The sequence below is a fragment of the Leopardus geoffroyi genome, chromosome C3, assembly GCF_018350155.1.
Source record: "Leopardus geoffroyi isolate Oge1 chromosome C3, O.geoffroyi_Oge1_pat1.0, whole genome shotgun sequence".
Taxonomy (NCBI): Eukaryota; Metazoa; Chordata; class Mammalia; order Carnivora; family Felidae; genus Leopardus; species Leopardus geoffroyi.
Genome location: NC_059338.1, coordinates 12,690,420 through 12,705,907, shown reverse-complemented (window position 1 = coordinate 12,705,907; position 15,488 = coordinate 12,690,420). Strand labels below are relative to the sequence as shown.

Below are 15,488 nucleotides of genomic sequence, written 5' to 3'. Positions count from 1 at the left end.
CCGATGTGGTAAGAGTATTGCTAAGATTACTGGGGAAATCAATGGTTGAATGCATTGAAGAATAAAAGGCAGGCACTATTCCTACACATTTAAAAAGGTAAAACAATCAAACCTCAGTTCAAACCTACACCAGAGGAACCCTCTCAGAAATGTCTCCTAGAGCTTGGTGAGAAAACATTTTGGGTAAGGGCAACTAAAGTCATCTTGCTTTTTTACTTCCGACAATGTCACTTCATCCTCTACATACCAAGTTGCATGAGACTTTCCGCCCCAACCCAGAGAGTACTAGAAGCCACAACATTTGTTGGGCCCATGAACAAACTGAAAAACAAGGTAATTTTCATAATGCTGTTTCTTTATGCTGGTAAGAGTGATGAAGGACATGACCTCTCAGCATTTTGCCTGATTTCATTGTCTTGCCTTAATGGGTAACATATGCAGTAGGAAAGTCCTCCTAGTTTGTCAACATAGACAAATCCATACGATAAATCAAGCTTGATGCAGCACTGAATATTTTCCTCAGATGACTGCTTTATGGAGGACTTGAACCAGAATTAGAAGTATTTTGGATCAGTTCCGCACAAATGCACTTGTTCTTTGTATATTTCAAAAAAAAAAAAGTACCAATGTCTCATTATTGTTACACCATAAAGGTACGAAATAGGCAATCTCAGTGAACACCTTGGATAATTTGTTTACCACTATATTCTAGAATCGAGTTCAATGCTTAGCTGGTGGTAAATGTTCAAAATAAATAACGTAAGCGTGTCCCTTTAACGGGATGAGTTGCTTTTAATATGAGTGGCTTTTAAGTCTCACCATTTTTATCACCTCCATTTTGATCTTAATGAACAGGGCATTCTAAACGTAATTCCATGTTTTGTCAACAAATGCGGTTTACAAAGAGAGCTTCAATCATTTAATTGTGCCGTAGTGGTGGTGCCTTCAGAGAGAGCTGAGGACTGCAAGGCACTGTTCCTCCCTCACGTCTTTTCATAACATGGAGCTCAGCAAGCATGCCTCCCTTGAAGTTCTCCTTCTGGCCATTCCTCATCCATCCATCTCATAAATGCTTATTGAGCACCTACCTTGTAATATACCAGGCATCAAAGTCCTAAAACTTCTCTAGGTTTCATTCATACAAAACAAGGTGCTTATACCTTATGATGACTTTCTCGAGGTTTGGGTTTTTTGTTTTTTTTTTTTTAAGTTTTTATTTATTTTTTTTAAAAGCATGAGTGGGGGAGGGGCAGAGAAAGATGGGGGGAAGAGAGAATCCCAAGCAGACCCTGCATTTGGGGCTTGATCCCATGAACCGTGAAATCACGACCTGTGCTGAAATCAAGAGGCAGACGCTTAACTGACTGAGCCACCCAAGCGCCCCGATGATAACGATTTCTTTATGCCGCTCAGAAACTCTTTTAACTTCTGTCTGACTTTGTGCCTGTGTTCTAAACACAGGTCTCTAGGTTTCCAAATTCTAGGTTCGTGGTGCATTAGTGGGGTCATCTTCTTGCTTTCTCAGCCCCTTGACTCAGTGCTAGCGTGTTGCTCTCCATCACGTTTCATGTCTATGCTTCTAATGATTCATAAGGCAGAAGACTACAAAAGTCTCCCTTACTCTGTGGTGCGCATTCTGGAAGTAGATCTCAAAAGTATTTAGGGTTGGTGGAAAGCTCTAACAGAGCGGGACTTGCTTTCTTGAAAGCCTCAGGCCCCACAGTCATATAACCCAGAGATTATAAGCCTACCTTCTTTCCAAAGTGCTGCTCTGATTTCGTTCTCAGCGACGTGTCCTTGAATTCCTTCTCGAATCCAATGCCATTTTGCCGTCATGCTGCACCCGATTCATGCCATGCCCCGACAGGAGGTGCCCGCAATAGTGTTGAGGGGCCAGGCAAAGCTGAAACAGTCCATTGGCCATTCACTAGTTTCACAAACAACAATGAAACAGGAAATAACAAAGCATGATCCCTGAATTAGTACTTCAGCAAAAATACTCAAGACTTTTTCCACAGCCTGTAAATTGCTCCAGCTGTGTTTGCACGGTTTATGAAATTGAGAGAGGCAAGCTCTAGAGACAAATTAAAATCTTGGATCTGGTCAGAGATGATTTTATAGTAAAGGTGCTCAGTAATACAGCATAGACTTAGATACACACAGAGCTATAAAGCCAAGCTCGACTGAAAATGCAAACAGTTTACCTTATGCATCGTCCACCCAGAGGGATAAGGACTGGCATATATCAAAACACAGATCAACCCAAAGAATAAGGTCCGTTTTATTGCTGTGTTTTACCAGGAGAGGATGAGGGTATAATATTTTATTATGAAAGAACTAATAGAAGGAACAGAAGAAAACGAAAGATGGCCTTACCTTGGAAGGAAATGAATGGTGGGTGAGGAGCGCCACCTTTTGGCTGTCGGATGCTTTGACATTCTCTAGGTAAAAAGCATTTTGGCTTAGCAAACATTGGACTCTGCAATTCAATTCAGAAATATTTCTAAAAGTTCTTTTCCAGGTATCTCTGGGTCTCATCCTGCTTGGAATGAGCCTTCTCAGACTTCCTCATGTTCTGCCCACTTAGTTACTGGCCAAAAGCTTGATGTTAGCTATCACTGCTCCCCTATTACTTCCCAAAGTATCATGGATGTAGCCAGAAAGCCAGGAGAATATTGAAAATCGGGGGACATTTTAAAATCGCAATGCACTCCTGGCTGGAATGGCACATGAGAAACAAATACAGAGTTTGATTGATCTAACACAGTCCTTAAAGTCTAATAGCCCTGAACTTAACCCAAGCTATGACATTTTGGAAGAGATTTATGGTACCTGGTTGGATAAGCATGCAGTTCTCCAGAGAAAGAAGTTAAACATACACGTAACACAAATAACATGCAGGTATTGATGCCTGTCACGGAGGCTCCCCACCTCAAGAAAAATCTTCAAATAGCCACACGGGTGCCCATTAATTGTGGCAAACTGAAAAGATGTTGGAGACTAAGAACTGACCAAGGACATGGCTCAGCACGCCATGATGGGAAGGGAAACAAAGCCGCTGGCTTCACGTTCCCTGGAGAGAATGGGAACTTCAGCGATCACAGGGAACAAGAGTTCTTACTCCCACCCGAACAGGGCAGAGATAATGAAAAGCGACAATGTTGAAAAAGTCTTCCCTCCAAAAGTGTTTCCTGGAAGCTCCAGAGATTTCCACCACCATCAACAGATTTTTTTACAAAGGAAACAACAGCTCTTTGAGGCCCCACTGCCTGCCCGGGAGAGAGAGCACAGGTGGGCTCCATATGGTCAAAGCCAGGGCTCCATCTCAGCAACAGCTGTGTATCCTCCGCCTTGTCCTCAAGGGTTGACCAAGTCCCTACTGGAGGTCCTTTGTGCTTTGTCCTGATCGAGCACTGCAGGAAAAACAAGCCTCAACAGACTAAAGACCTGTCCCTGTGTTCCTGTAGCCAGGCAGTCAGAAGCTGTGCATGAACACCAAAGAACCAATCCAGACAAGATGGTCTTGAGTGCTGAGATGCTCAGGAGAGACCAAAGACTAACAGGCTGGGGGAACCTGGGCCAGTGTTTGGCTCACATCACACACTCAGAACATACTGGTTCACTTGGTTCTTTCTCTCCTCCTTCCATCCACGCTCCTCTCCTCCCTTCTCGTCACAGTGATGGCCAGACACACCTCTATCTCTGGGGTTTGGCTGCCACACACAGGTCTTACTTGGACAGTCACTTATCGCCAGGGAGGACTGATAGGACTTTCAGCAGCGAAGTTCCCAGAGGTCAGGTCTTCTAAAGATGCTGAAACACTTGGAGAAGTCACATCGTAACCACAGAGGCAGGCAGAGCCTGGCAGACTCGGGTACCCACTGCCTGCTCTGTGACATGGGTTGTATACCTGGTGACACAGCCAGGGAAGAAGGATAAATGGACAGCTCCCTTACTTCAGTCCCAGTAAGTTTTTACAATATGCTCTTTCTGAGCAGGCCAGTTCAAGCCTGACAAGAAAAAGGACCAGACTCGACCAAGAGTAGATCTACATGATAAATTTCATATTCTCAGGATCATCAAAATGGCCTTGTTCACCACACAGTTCTGGGCTCAGGCCACGGCCCCTCGGAGGGCATGAAGAACTGGGCTCATAATCAGAACTAGGGAAATAAGCAACCCAGTGGACACGACGCACCTGGAAATTCGTGGAAGGAAATCCATTCATTTATCCCGCAAATATTTGCCGAGTATCTATTAAGTGTCCTAGGATACTGTCACCTCAAACACATCATCTCATTAATCCCCCAAACAGCCCAATACCATAAGCATTATTATTATTATTATTCCCATTCGATGGGTGAGGAAGCTGAAGCTCAGAAAGGTGAAATCAACATCTGAACCCAGAAAGAAATTTTCTTGGTGTGTCCACAGAATGGAAAGAATTGATGGGCAGGAACATTTTAGGGAAAAGAAGATCTCGAAGTATTAGGAAGTACAGGCAGGGACAAGCACGGTCAGACATCAGAAAGCTGAGATAAAGGCCCGGGCACAGCAGATACAAGCACTTTAAACCAGTTAAAAATGATTCTAAGAATTCTCCAAAAGTTATTTGAAAAAAAACTGTAAGAAAAAAATAACATGTTGATTACTGAAAATATTTCTTTAAAAATTTTTTGATGTTTACTTATTTTTGAGAGAGAGAGACAAACGCAGGGAGCTTGCAGGGGAGGGACAGAGAGAGAGGGAGACCCAGAATCCAAAGCAGGCTCCAGGCTCCGAGCTGTCAGCACAGAGCCGGACGTGGGGCTCGCACCCACGAACCGTGAGATCATACCTTGAGCCTAGGTCGGACGCTTAACTGATTGAGCCACCCAGGCACCCCAGAAAATATTTCTAATTATGATCATTCACCTTTATTTTGTGCTTTGTGATTTACATTAACGTTTTGTATCTTTTCTCTTGTTTCTCCCAAAGAAACATGGAAGGAAAGTGGGCAGGAAAGACAGTTCAGTCACCATTTTGCAAGTTGAGAAACCAAGGTTTGGAGCAGTTAAATCCCCTGACCATGGTTACACAGTTCAAGAACAGCACAGGGGTGGGGTTGAAGCTGGATTTTGCATTTGGATTCTGGTATTTTTATTTTACATTGTTTATACATCCTGGAAAAGCCAAGCAAACCCAAGGTTGCCATTCTCAGGTGAACTTAAAATAGATGGTTAAAAAGAGACTCAACCCAACTGACTGAAGCCAATATTGTTAACACTCTTTTTTTTCTTTTCCCAGAGAAACAAAGTATTAAGGGTAGGAGATCAAAGGAGAATCACTGAGTCACAGCCACATGCTGAGGAAGCAAAGCCAAAGACTTTTTTGGATAGGACTTTGTTCAGCATCTAAAACATAACAAACTAACTATTAATTTTTAGTCAATTCTATTTTTTCAATCGGTGAATTTTCTTCCAGATGAAAATGTGCACTGTAGTAAAAATATGAATTACCATGTCATTTTATTACTATTCTCCAAAAGAACAAATTTCACCTAGAGAGAGATTATGGACAATTTACTTCAAACACGTTAGTTTAAAAACACATATAGGTATAGATTATGGGTCATGTTAGAGGCCACCTGCCCTTCCAGAAGACTAAATGAGTCTCCAATTTTACGTCCAAGAGACAAAAACAACCACCACCAAACAATTTTAGAATAAATTGTTGACCAAGTAAAAGATATTGAAAGAAAGTAACTGACAGCAAGTTTAAGAAATAAGATGCAGAATTATTAATTATTGCATTCTTTGGAAAATAAGTGTGCTTTTAAAGATTACCTCAAGGCTGTAAAGAGCAAAGGAACGGCAAAGGAAAAAGTGGTGGGAAGAAAAATGACCATTTACTTCATTTCTAAATTTAAAAGGAGTTTGGTTATTGCCAGTATCAGGAGATTAATAGAGCTCTCAGTATAATCATTCTCAGAGAGCTGGCACGTTTCCAACTAGAGCTGACATATTCAAGATACAATAATGGTTTTCTGGCTTCCTAACTAATTTGGAGTTGGCTCTGTGGAATTTTTTTTTTCTCCTTTTTTTGACTTTATTTTGTAACAGTTTTAGATTTACAGAAAAATTGCAAATATATTACAGAGTTTCCATATACCCCACACCCATACCCCTTATTAGAAATCTCTTACAAGAGTCTATTACATTTGTTGTAATTACTGAACCAATACTGATACAGAATTATTAACCAACAAAAAGTCCACGGTTTATTTACATTTCCTCAGTTTTTTCCTAAGTCTTTTTATGTTCCAGGATCCAATCCAGGACATCACATTACTTTTAGTTGTCATGTCTCCTAGGCTCCTCTTGGCTGTGACAGTTTCTCTGACTGTTCTTATTTTTGGTGACCTTGACAGTTTCGAAGAGTACTGGTTGAGTATTTCATAGGATGTCCCTCAATGGAGACTTGACTGATGTTTTTTCTCACAATTAAACTGGGCTTCTGGGTTTTGGGTAGGAAGACTAGAAAGGTAAAAGTGCCATTTTCATCATATCATTAAAGGACACACACTATCACCATGATTTATCACTGTTGACGTTGACCTTGAACAGCAAGCTGAGTGAGGTGGGGTTTGTCAGGTTTTTCCACTGCGAAGTTACTTCTCTCTCTGGTTCTCTCTTTCTCTCTCTCTTCCTCTCTCTCCATACTGTATTCTTTGGAAGGAAATCAGTATGTGTCGCCCACACTTGAGGGACAAGGAGTTATGTCCTTCCTCCTTGAAGGCAAAATATCTACATAAATTATATGAAATTTTTCTGCAAGGGAGATTTGTCTCCTCTCTCCTATCTATTTAGGTCATCATGACTTATCTCAGCCTGGACTCACAGATATTTATTTTATCCTTTGCATTGTAATTCAATGCTACACCATTTTGTTGCTCAAATTGTTCTAGCTTTGGCACTGGGAGCTCTACCAACTGGACATACCCTCATTAATGTAGGATTTTTTGTTTTGTTTTGTGTGTGGTGGGTTAGTTTGGGCTTTTATTTTATTTTTAGTTTTATTTTTGCATTTCCTCACTTTCTGGCACTACAAGATGGTCCAGATTTATCTTGTGTATTTCCTACCCAGTCCTAGAATCAGTCATTTCTTCAAAGAGCCTGGTTCCTTTTACTTGAGGATGATGTTAGAAACCAAGCTCTGGATGCTAGGTGTGATCATTGTTGCTGGGGTGGCTTGTCTCTATTCTTAATGTCAGCTGAATTTTTTTTTTTTAATGCTTATTGAACATTCACTATGCACATGGAACTCTATTAGAACACCCAGTCCTGATTAAGACACCCGTGGTTTTCCCTCCTGAAACTTACATTTTATTGGAGTTTAGGTAAAAAAAAAAGAGAGAGAGAGATTTATTAGAAGGTGATGACTACTCGAGAAAACCAAAGCTTAGAAGAGGAATAAGAGGGAAGGAAGCTGAATTTTAAATAGAGTGATCGGGGAAGGCCTCTCCTGAGGAAGGTAAGACAACTGAAACGATGGCGGAGCCACAGGGACATTTGAAGTAGCAACGTTCCAGGAGAGGGAATCACCTGCACAAAGGCTCTGAGGTAGGAGCCTACCTGGCATACGCATGGAACAGAAATAAGGCCAACGGGGTGATCGGAGAGAGCAAAGAGAAAAGCAGAAGATGAGGTAAGAAAGGTAAGGGTCTAGTGCTGCAAAAAGATGGCAAGGAGGTACAGATTGTGCAGAGCACGTGGATCATCGTGAAGGCTTTGGTTGCGCTCTAAGAAAAATGAAGGGAGCGCCGAAAGATTTCAATCTTCTTGGCTAATGATAACGAGAAACTGCCATTCAAAATAAATGAAAAAATACATTTTCGTTTTTAAATAAACGTGAAAACACATTATGACTCCAAGTCAAACCAAAGAACACAACCAAGAAGGAGGCCTACATTTTCCAACGTGGCAGTAATGGAAAGTTCCTTGAGAAACCCCAGGTGCTTCTTTGCCTTGGGATATTCCTGTGAGTTCCCCAAGGCAGGGTGGGGAGCCCCCTGGCTGGGGAATTCCTAGGTTGTGCCTTCAGAGATCTGAGAGGGAGCAAGCATCCCAAACATTCCCCCAAGCTCTTCCAGGGTACTCAGGAAAGAGGTTTCATCATCAGCCTTATCATTAGAGTGTTTGCTAAACTAATCTAAAGATTAAGGGCAGGTCTTAGTGGGTGAGGGGAAAATCCACTCGGGAGTGCTCAGTGACTTCAGATGGGAGAGCAGCTAAGCACACACATGGCAGTTAGCACTAGCCAGTTTTCCACTTGCCATGGCTCCAATTTCTCCTTTTCCTTTCTCTCACCTTCTGGCTTCGTTCTTTTCTGCTCTCCTTTGCAAGACCCTTCTTGCTTTGCGCTGGGCATTTCTAAGGTTACCTAACCCACGGCTAATCAACAATTAATGAGAGTTAAGAGTTTGGACTCCTTCGTCTGTAACCAAGCCTTCCAGACTTCCAGAGTCTCCCTCCTCTTCATGTGCTCCCTTTCTCTCTGCCTCTCTCGGGACACTCCTAAGGAAGCACCAGATTAGAAAAGAGAGGGTAAGACCCACTTCACCACTTTGAGCTCTGTGAGCTCAGGTAGACCTCTCAGCCTCAAACTCCTTAACCACTCAATGGGAAGAAGGGGGTACGTGGGCAGCATGTCCTTCAAAGGGTTACTGTGAGATTTAAATGCACTGAAGAACGTAAAGTGCCCAGAACATTCATGGTTAAGTGCTATGTTTTCACTCCATTTAACTCACCTCGCCGTTCCCCCATTTTGGCGTGGGTGCTCAAGACTATCTTGTTCACTTACGCATCTCCTTCAAACTCTAGCAGTGACTTGCCCTATCAGGGACGCAAAGGCTGCTAGCTGATTCGGTGAATGCGTGAAGCCTACGGTGTCACCTCCTACACCCCCACACCCCCACCCCGCCTGGCTCACGGGAATCATCGTGCACCTCAATGCACACGTTATTGACTCGAAGCTTTCCGCAGCTCGACAATGAGCGGGAGTTCAATACATGGTGTTGACTGACTGACAGCACAGACTCCACGAGGGATGGAGACTTATTAGGGTCAACAGTTACCACCTGTGATTCCTAAAACCGCTGCCGTCCTCCACACAGGAAGGGCAGAAAAACCAAACACTCAAGTGGCCATTGTTGGAAAGGACACAGAGATCTTACCCAGGCCTCACACTGACTATATGTGTGCCCCGCCATGTGCTTTTCAGCTCCTTAATTATAGCAGGAATTGAATGTGCTTATTGTAAATGGAACGAAGTTGAAATGATGGATGGGCTGCCTTTGAGAGCATTGCCACTCTGCCACCATTTGGTCTCTTTCTCTTGGAGTGGGCTTTCCAGTGGCTGCTTGTTGGCCTGTAGGATATGCTGGGACAAAGACTCTCTGGGGCTGCCTGAAACTAGGGTCTCAGTGCTTGCACACGGTCCAAATTTACATTGCTCCCCGGATAGAGTGTCTCCATACTAATAAGGGAAATAGAAAAATGCCTCTTAAAGTTGACTTCAAAGTACAACGATAAGTCCTCACATAAGAGCTGAGGGACTCGAGTGAAAAGGCTCAGCGGGGGTTACGTGACAGGACTCTGCCTGGCCAAACAGCGCCCTCTCCTGATGACTTCTCCAGGATTAAACGGTGGCAGCTGTGTTTGGGGACCGGGGAAAAGGTTTCCTTGCTCTGCTGTTTTAGGAGTCCCTTTGAATTAACCCGCTTCTTAGGTCAGTTGTCGGGAAGCACTCATGTGTGTTGGAGCGGTCCAGCCAAAGAAAAGTAGAGGCCAGGCTTGGAGAGGGGCAGAATATACGATCTCCATCGTCTCTTCCTCTGGGCTGGTCCTGCAGTTGGAAGCGGAGCCAGGCCTACGATCAAGGTCTAAAGTCCAGTCTCATCCGCCTTGGTCGTGCTGACCACCAAAGGGAGCCACAGCAGGGAAAACAGGCACCCAAAGAGCCAGCAGGGATGTGAGGGGTGCTTATTCAAGCCATTGGAGCTCACGTTTTGTTGCCGTTAGAATCGCCCAGGGTTGGGGCGCCTGGGTGGCGCAGTCGGTTAAGCGTCCGACCTCAGCTCAGGTCACGATCGCACGGTTCGTGAGTTCGAGCCCCATGTCAGGCTCTGGGCTGATGGCTCAGAGCCTGGAGCCTGTTTCCGATTCTGTGTCTCCCTCTCTCTCTGCCCCTCCTCCGTTCATGCTCTGTCTCTCTCTGTCCCAAAAAACAGACAAAAAAACATTTTTTTGTTGAAAAAAAAAAAATTAAAAAAAAAAAAGAAAAGAAAAAAAAAAGAATCGCCCAGGGAGACCTTTCAAACATCCTAATGCCCAGGGCCACCTTCACGCTCTCTTGGGATAAGTTCAGGCACATGCTTAAGACCCTCCAGGTGACACCCGGGAGAAGGCAAGTTTGAAAAGCAGCACCTCGGGCCCTCAGGACCCACTGGAAAGGCAGAGGCTGGAAGAAGACTTGGCATAGGCCTCATCAGCTCCAGCCCTCCGGAAGCTGGCCGAGTCGGTCAGCACCCCTCACCCCAAAGCGGACACACATCTGTCGGCACATATCCCACCTGTTTCTGGTGCCTGGAGGGCAGAATGCTCCCTGGAGTGATTTTCTAAGAGCACCAACTTCACCATGCGTAACTGAGAGGTTATAGACATATCAGCTGACGCTACTCCGTTTCGAGACAAAGGACTTCAGTAAGAATGGTCCAGAATCAGTCTCTGCTCAATTCACAGGGACAAAGAGCAACTGTTGCACCACCAGCAGTGTGATCCTTCGATGCCAAAGGTTTGGCAAAGGCTACGTTTAATTGTTTCTAAGGAGAACAGGAAATATTTATTTAGGATTAGCAGGCAGCTGCTCCAGTGGTACAGCTGGGGACGGTGGAAGATATAATTAAGAAAATTGTGTGAGGGAGGTCTGGAAAAGCACCAGAAGGTACAGGAGCCTAGGTAGAAGTTGTTTGTATAGGCTTTTTGTGTGGGGGCATTTGAGTGTTAATAGGCACTTAGAAGAAGAGAAAGATAAATACACGGTCTAATTAGCCGCTGACTTCAGGTCGCAAGATCAAATACAGGTAGAATCCTATTATAGCCTACACCACAGGCCCTCAAAATTGTTTTGCTGAGTGAAATTGCATCATAACGTGCACATGCTGAAAATCATCATTCATATCTCCCAGCCTTTCCCCTCTCCTAGAAGACTCTTCTAAAACAGAAGCACTGGGGAAGGGATTGGCAGGTAAGTTTATAATCACGGAAAATACGGTAGAATTGTCCACAGTAAACAAAAGGAGCCGTGTAATGGAATGAGCAGAAGGAGCAGAAGCAATCATGCTAGTCTCTAGAAGTATGCATTTGGAATTGCGTCAGCGTGATGAAAAGTAAAAACAATTACCGTGCACAAAAATGCTCTGTGCCCTTAAACCAACGGGTTTGGTCACGCCTCTAATTTCTCACCCCGTTGAAGGCGCCAGACTCTTCTCTCGGACCTGAGTAGCCATAGGCCACCCACTTTGCACACATCCCTGTGAAAGAACTGTCTTCTTTAATGGCCCCTCCCCACATTGTTTGTATGGATATTCATACAGACTCATTTCCTCCTGCCCTGGGTCATACGGAGTTGTCTTCCCTCCCTCCCCAAGCAGGTTACAAGCAATCAAAAAGCAGAGAATTTATTTTATCCATCCTTTATGGGACTGTGTTCATAGTCGATAAAGACTGATTATTTATGAATTTCAATTGTGGTAGCCCAGATTCTCTGCAGAGCCAAGAGTTTTGTGACCGTAAGCTTCCCTCCCTCCCCAGTCTTTCAACAATGCTAGAATCAGAATGGCTTTGAGATGTGCCCACCAAGAAAGAGTGAGTTACAACGCATAGGTGCTCTTTTCAAGAGGTGTTGGCGTTTTAAAGGACCTCAGAGAAGAATGGCCCAGTGCGGGTGAGCGGTTTGCCCAAGGAGACACAGCAGGTTAGGTCAGACTAGACCCACCACTGGCACTCAGACCCATGCCTTCCAGCCTCTTCTAGATGTCCTTTACCGAAGCTCCTGGTTACGCTGTAGTCACTCTGAAAAGTCACTCCCTAGTATTCTTTTGCTCGATAAATGCTTGTCAATTGAATTCTATGTCAGAAACAACTCAGTCTCCAGTCTAATTTACATGTAATCATCAGTGTCTCTACCTTTCAAGTTCTCTTTAATCATCAACAGTAAGCTCTGTCAAATGTACCAGAGCCCCCCCTCCCTCCCGTACAGCCACTGATCACCCCAGGAAGGCAGTTCCAATTTACATGAATTAAAACTAAATGAAATTAAAAATGTCATTCCTCAGTTGCCACGGCCACGTTCAAATAAACGCTCAATAGTCACACGTGGGGGGAGCACCTGGTTGGCTCAGTAGGTTAAGCATCTGACTCTTGGTTTCGGCTCAGGTCACGATCTCACAGTTCATGAGTTCAAGCCCGGAGTCGGGCTCTGTGCTGGCAGTGCGGAGCCTGCTTGGGATTCTCTCTCTCCTTCTCTCTGCCTCTCCCCTGCTCGTACTGTCTCTGTTTTTCTCCAAATGCATACATAAACAAAAAAAGATAGTCTCGGGGCGCCTGGGTGGCACAGTCGGTTAAGCGTCCGACTTCAGCCAGGTCACGATCTCGCGGTCCGTGAGTTCGAGCCCCGCGTCGGGCTCCGGGCTGATGGCTCGGAGCCTGGAGCCTGTTTCCGATTCTGTGTCTCCCTCTCTCTCTGCCCCTCCCCCGTTCATGCTGTGTCTCTCTCTGTCCCAAAAATAAATAAACGTTGAAAAAAAAAAATTAAAAAAAAAAAAAAAGATAGTCTCATGTGGTCAGTGGCTACCACGCTGGACAGCACAGACACAGAGTATTCCCATCAGCACAGAAAGCTGCTACTGGAGCAAGTCGCTAAGTGAAACAGACCCCGTCATGAGCGAAAGGAGGATCCTCGTAATGTGAACAAACGTCGCCAAATCCAGAGTCAGAATTCTGCCACCGGGTTTTCTCACGGTAGGCAACCGTGTGCACAGTTCTCAGAGAACTCCTATAAAGTTAAACTTTAGGTTTAGTACATGTCTCATCCAATACAGAACCGAAAGTTATCACTGGAAGACTTTGAGCATCAACTAGCAAATATGCTCCGAACACTCGCTCAGTCTAGAAAACTGCTCTCCCTTGTCATCACCACACACTCCATCAGACCAAAATAGGTACTTCCTAAAGCAACTGGCACGGCTTTTCAGTGTAGGGAGTCTCCCATTCCAAAGTTTCAGAGCCAGGAAAAAGTTATTACTTGAAGCCACTATTTTCGCTTTCTCCTCTAAGCCAGGTTTGTGCAGGGTGCTTCACACTTTATGGCTTTTAATCATCTCAGCAACTCCCCGAGGTAAGTATTGTCATCCACATTTTATAACAAAGAGAATGAGCTACAGAGCGATTAAATTTCTTGCTCGTCTTAAGGTTGTCCAACTGCCCCAGTGGGCAAGAGCCCGGGATTTTCCAGAATGCAGGTCTTTCGGTACTATAAAGAGGATGTCCTGGACAAACTGAGATGGTCGGTCTGCCTATCAGGTCATAAAACTAACGCTCTCAAACAAAAATCAAGCTGACGCCTATTTAGATCCAAAATCCAAGCGTGGAGACACCTAGAAAACATTCGCATGTGGTTGTATAACGAAGATTTCCTCCTTGTGTCGCTCCTATTCTTATCCTATTTCCTTCCTCTGTTTCTAGTGGTCATTGGATTAGAAAGCAATTTGAAAAGTTAGTCTGTGTAATCAGATTTTCTCTTTTTGTTGACTCCAGTTTTCTTCCTACATAAATTAAGTTTTGTGTTGACATTCCAGTTATTAAGACGATCCCGCAGGGTTTCAGGCGTTTGTTTACTGGCTTGGCACCTCCTCCAGTATGATCTAACATTTCTGATGTGTCCCTTATAGGGTTTAAGAAAGTCCCTTTAAGAGACTCTGGTGGACACATTTGACAACCCGCTTTTCCTCAAGGGTCTTTGTCCGCTCGGCCTGCAGGAGAGACAAATGAGCTACCCAGGTGCTATTCAAGATGTGGTCATCACCAGTATCACCTTGATAGAGACTAAGCCCCACCCCAGACCTGGAGAATCAGAATCTCTAGGCGTGCAGACCAGCAATCTGTATTTTAACAAGCTCTCCAGGAGATCCGCATGCATTTTCAAGTTTGAGAATCACCAGACTCTACTAGGTCAGGGGTTCTCAAATGTAGCTGAACATTAGAATCACTTGGGGAGCTTTTAAAACTGCTAATGCCCATGCCACACCCAGACGCATAAAGTCAGTCTTTCTGGGTTGGAAACCCAGCGATAGGCATTTTTTTTTTTTAACTTTCCAGATGATTCCAACGTGCAGCCCAGGTTGAGAATTGATAAACTAAGAGGAATGGAAGCACACTTCCTTCTGTAATTTTTAGAGTAATTTCCTGCCTCTGCAAAATAATACGATGACACTTGGAGTGATTTCTAACATATTTTCTAAATACGTCATTTTTTGGAATGATAGTGAACAAAGAAAATGGGTTATTGTTGTTGTTTGTTTGTTTTTAATTTTTGAGTGGGGAAAAAAAAATGTCTCCTTCAGGAGTGCCTTGTGGGAAATGCCCGAACACAAATTATGTATTCGTGACAAGTTTCAATGCTTTCAACAAGCAAATAAGCCAATACTGCCATAGGCAGGATTGCATTTTCTTCTTAAGGTCGAATTAGACGGCAAGAATAAGTTGGCAATCAAAGAAATGACTTTTAGATATCTGTTTTCTATTACTCTCATTATGGAAAGTGATGATAGTCCATTTGCTATTAACGTTTCTACAACTCTGTGATTTGTGGCCAAATATTGAAGTTTACTTGATGGTGTAGTGATTTTAAGCACAGCCAAAATGATCGGAGATAAAGGAAAAGTGTTGACATGGGGCACTTTTGAACACTGGGAGCATGGCTCTCCTCTCTGGAAGTTGTAGGCTATGGTGTAACCTTGATAGCCCATGGCTGTTTGTAAGGCCAACCAGTTTGACGGGATTTGACTAAATCAGCACCTGGCCAATTTATTCATCTCATCGATTTGCTTGAAGTTAAATATGATGAAAACAAATTTAATCAGATCTGCCCGATTGACCAGTTTGCTGTTGTTGTTTTCACTTGGAGGATAATGTGGTTCTTATTATAACCTGAAGGGTGATGCAAAAGTCACCAAAATTCAGTGCCCTTGCTGAAGCGTGTGGTATGGTAACACCACAGCTCCACAATGGCCTTTGGACGAGAAAACCATTTTCATCTGGCAAACTGCTGGGAGTCATGGGCTTGGTTGCCTCTTTAAAGACAAGGAGCAGTGGGAACCCTGTAAATTCCAGGCTGCATTGGCAAATGGTTCTTCTTGTCCTAGAACAAAAAACTCATGATCATAAGAG

General features: G+C 43.9%; 1 long non-coding RNA gene across 1 annotated transcript in view; it reads right to left on the bottom strand.

Moving 5' to 3' along the window:
- The window catches only part of LOC123586499, a 53,500-nt gene that overhangs the window by 12,805 nt on the left and 25,207 nt on the right, over window positions 1–15,488 (bottom strand). The window contains exons 2-3 of the long non-coding RNA XR_006706836.1: window positions 2,377–2,441; window positions 1,752–1,903 (exon numbers count right to left, since the gene is read on the bottom strand). This is a non-coding gene — a long non-coding RNA (uncharacterized LOC123586499). The remainder of the gene's footprint in view (window positions 1–1,751; window positions 1,904–2,376; window positions 2,442–15,488) is intronic.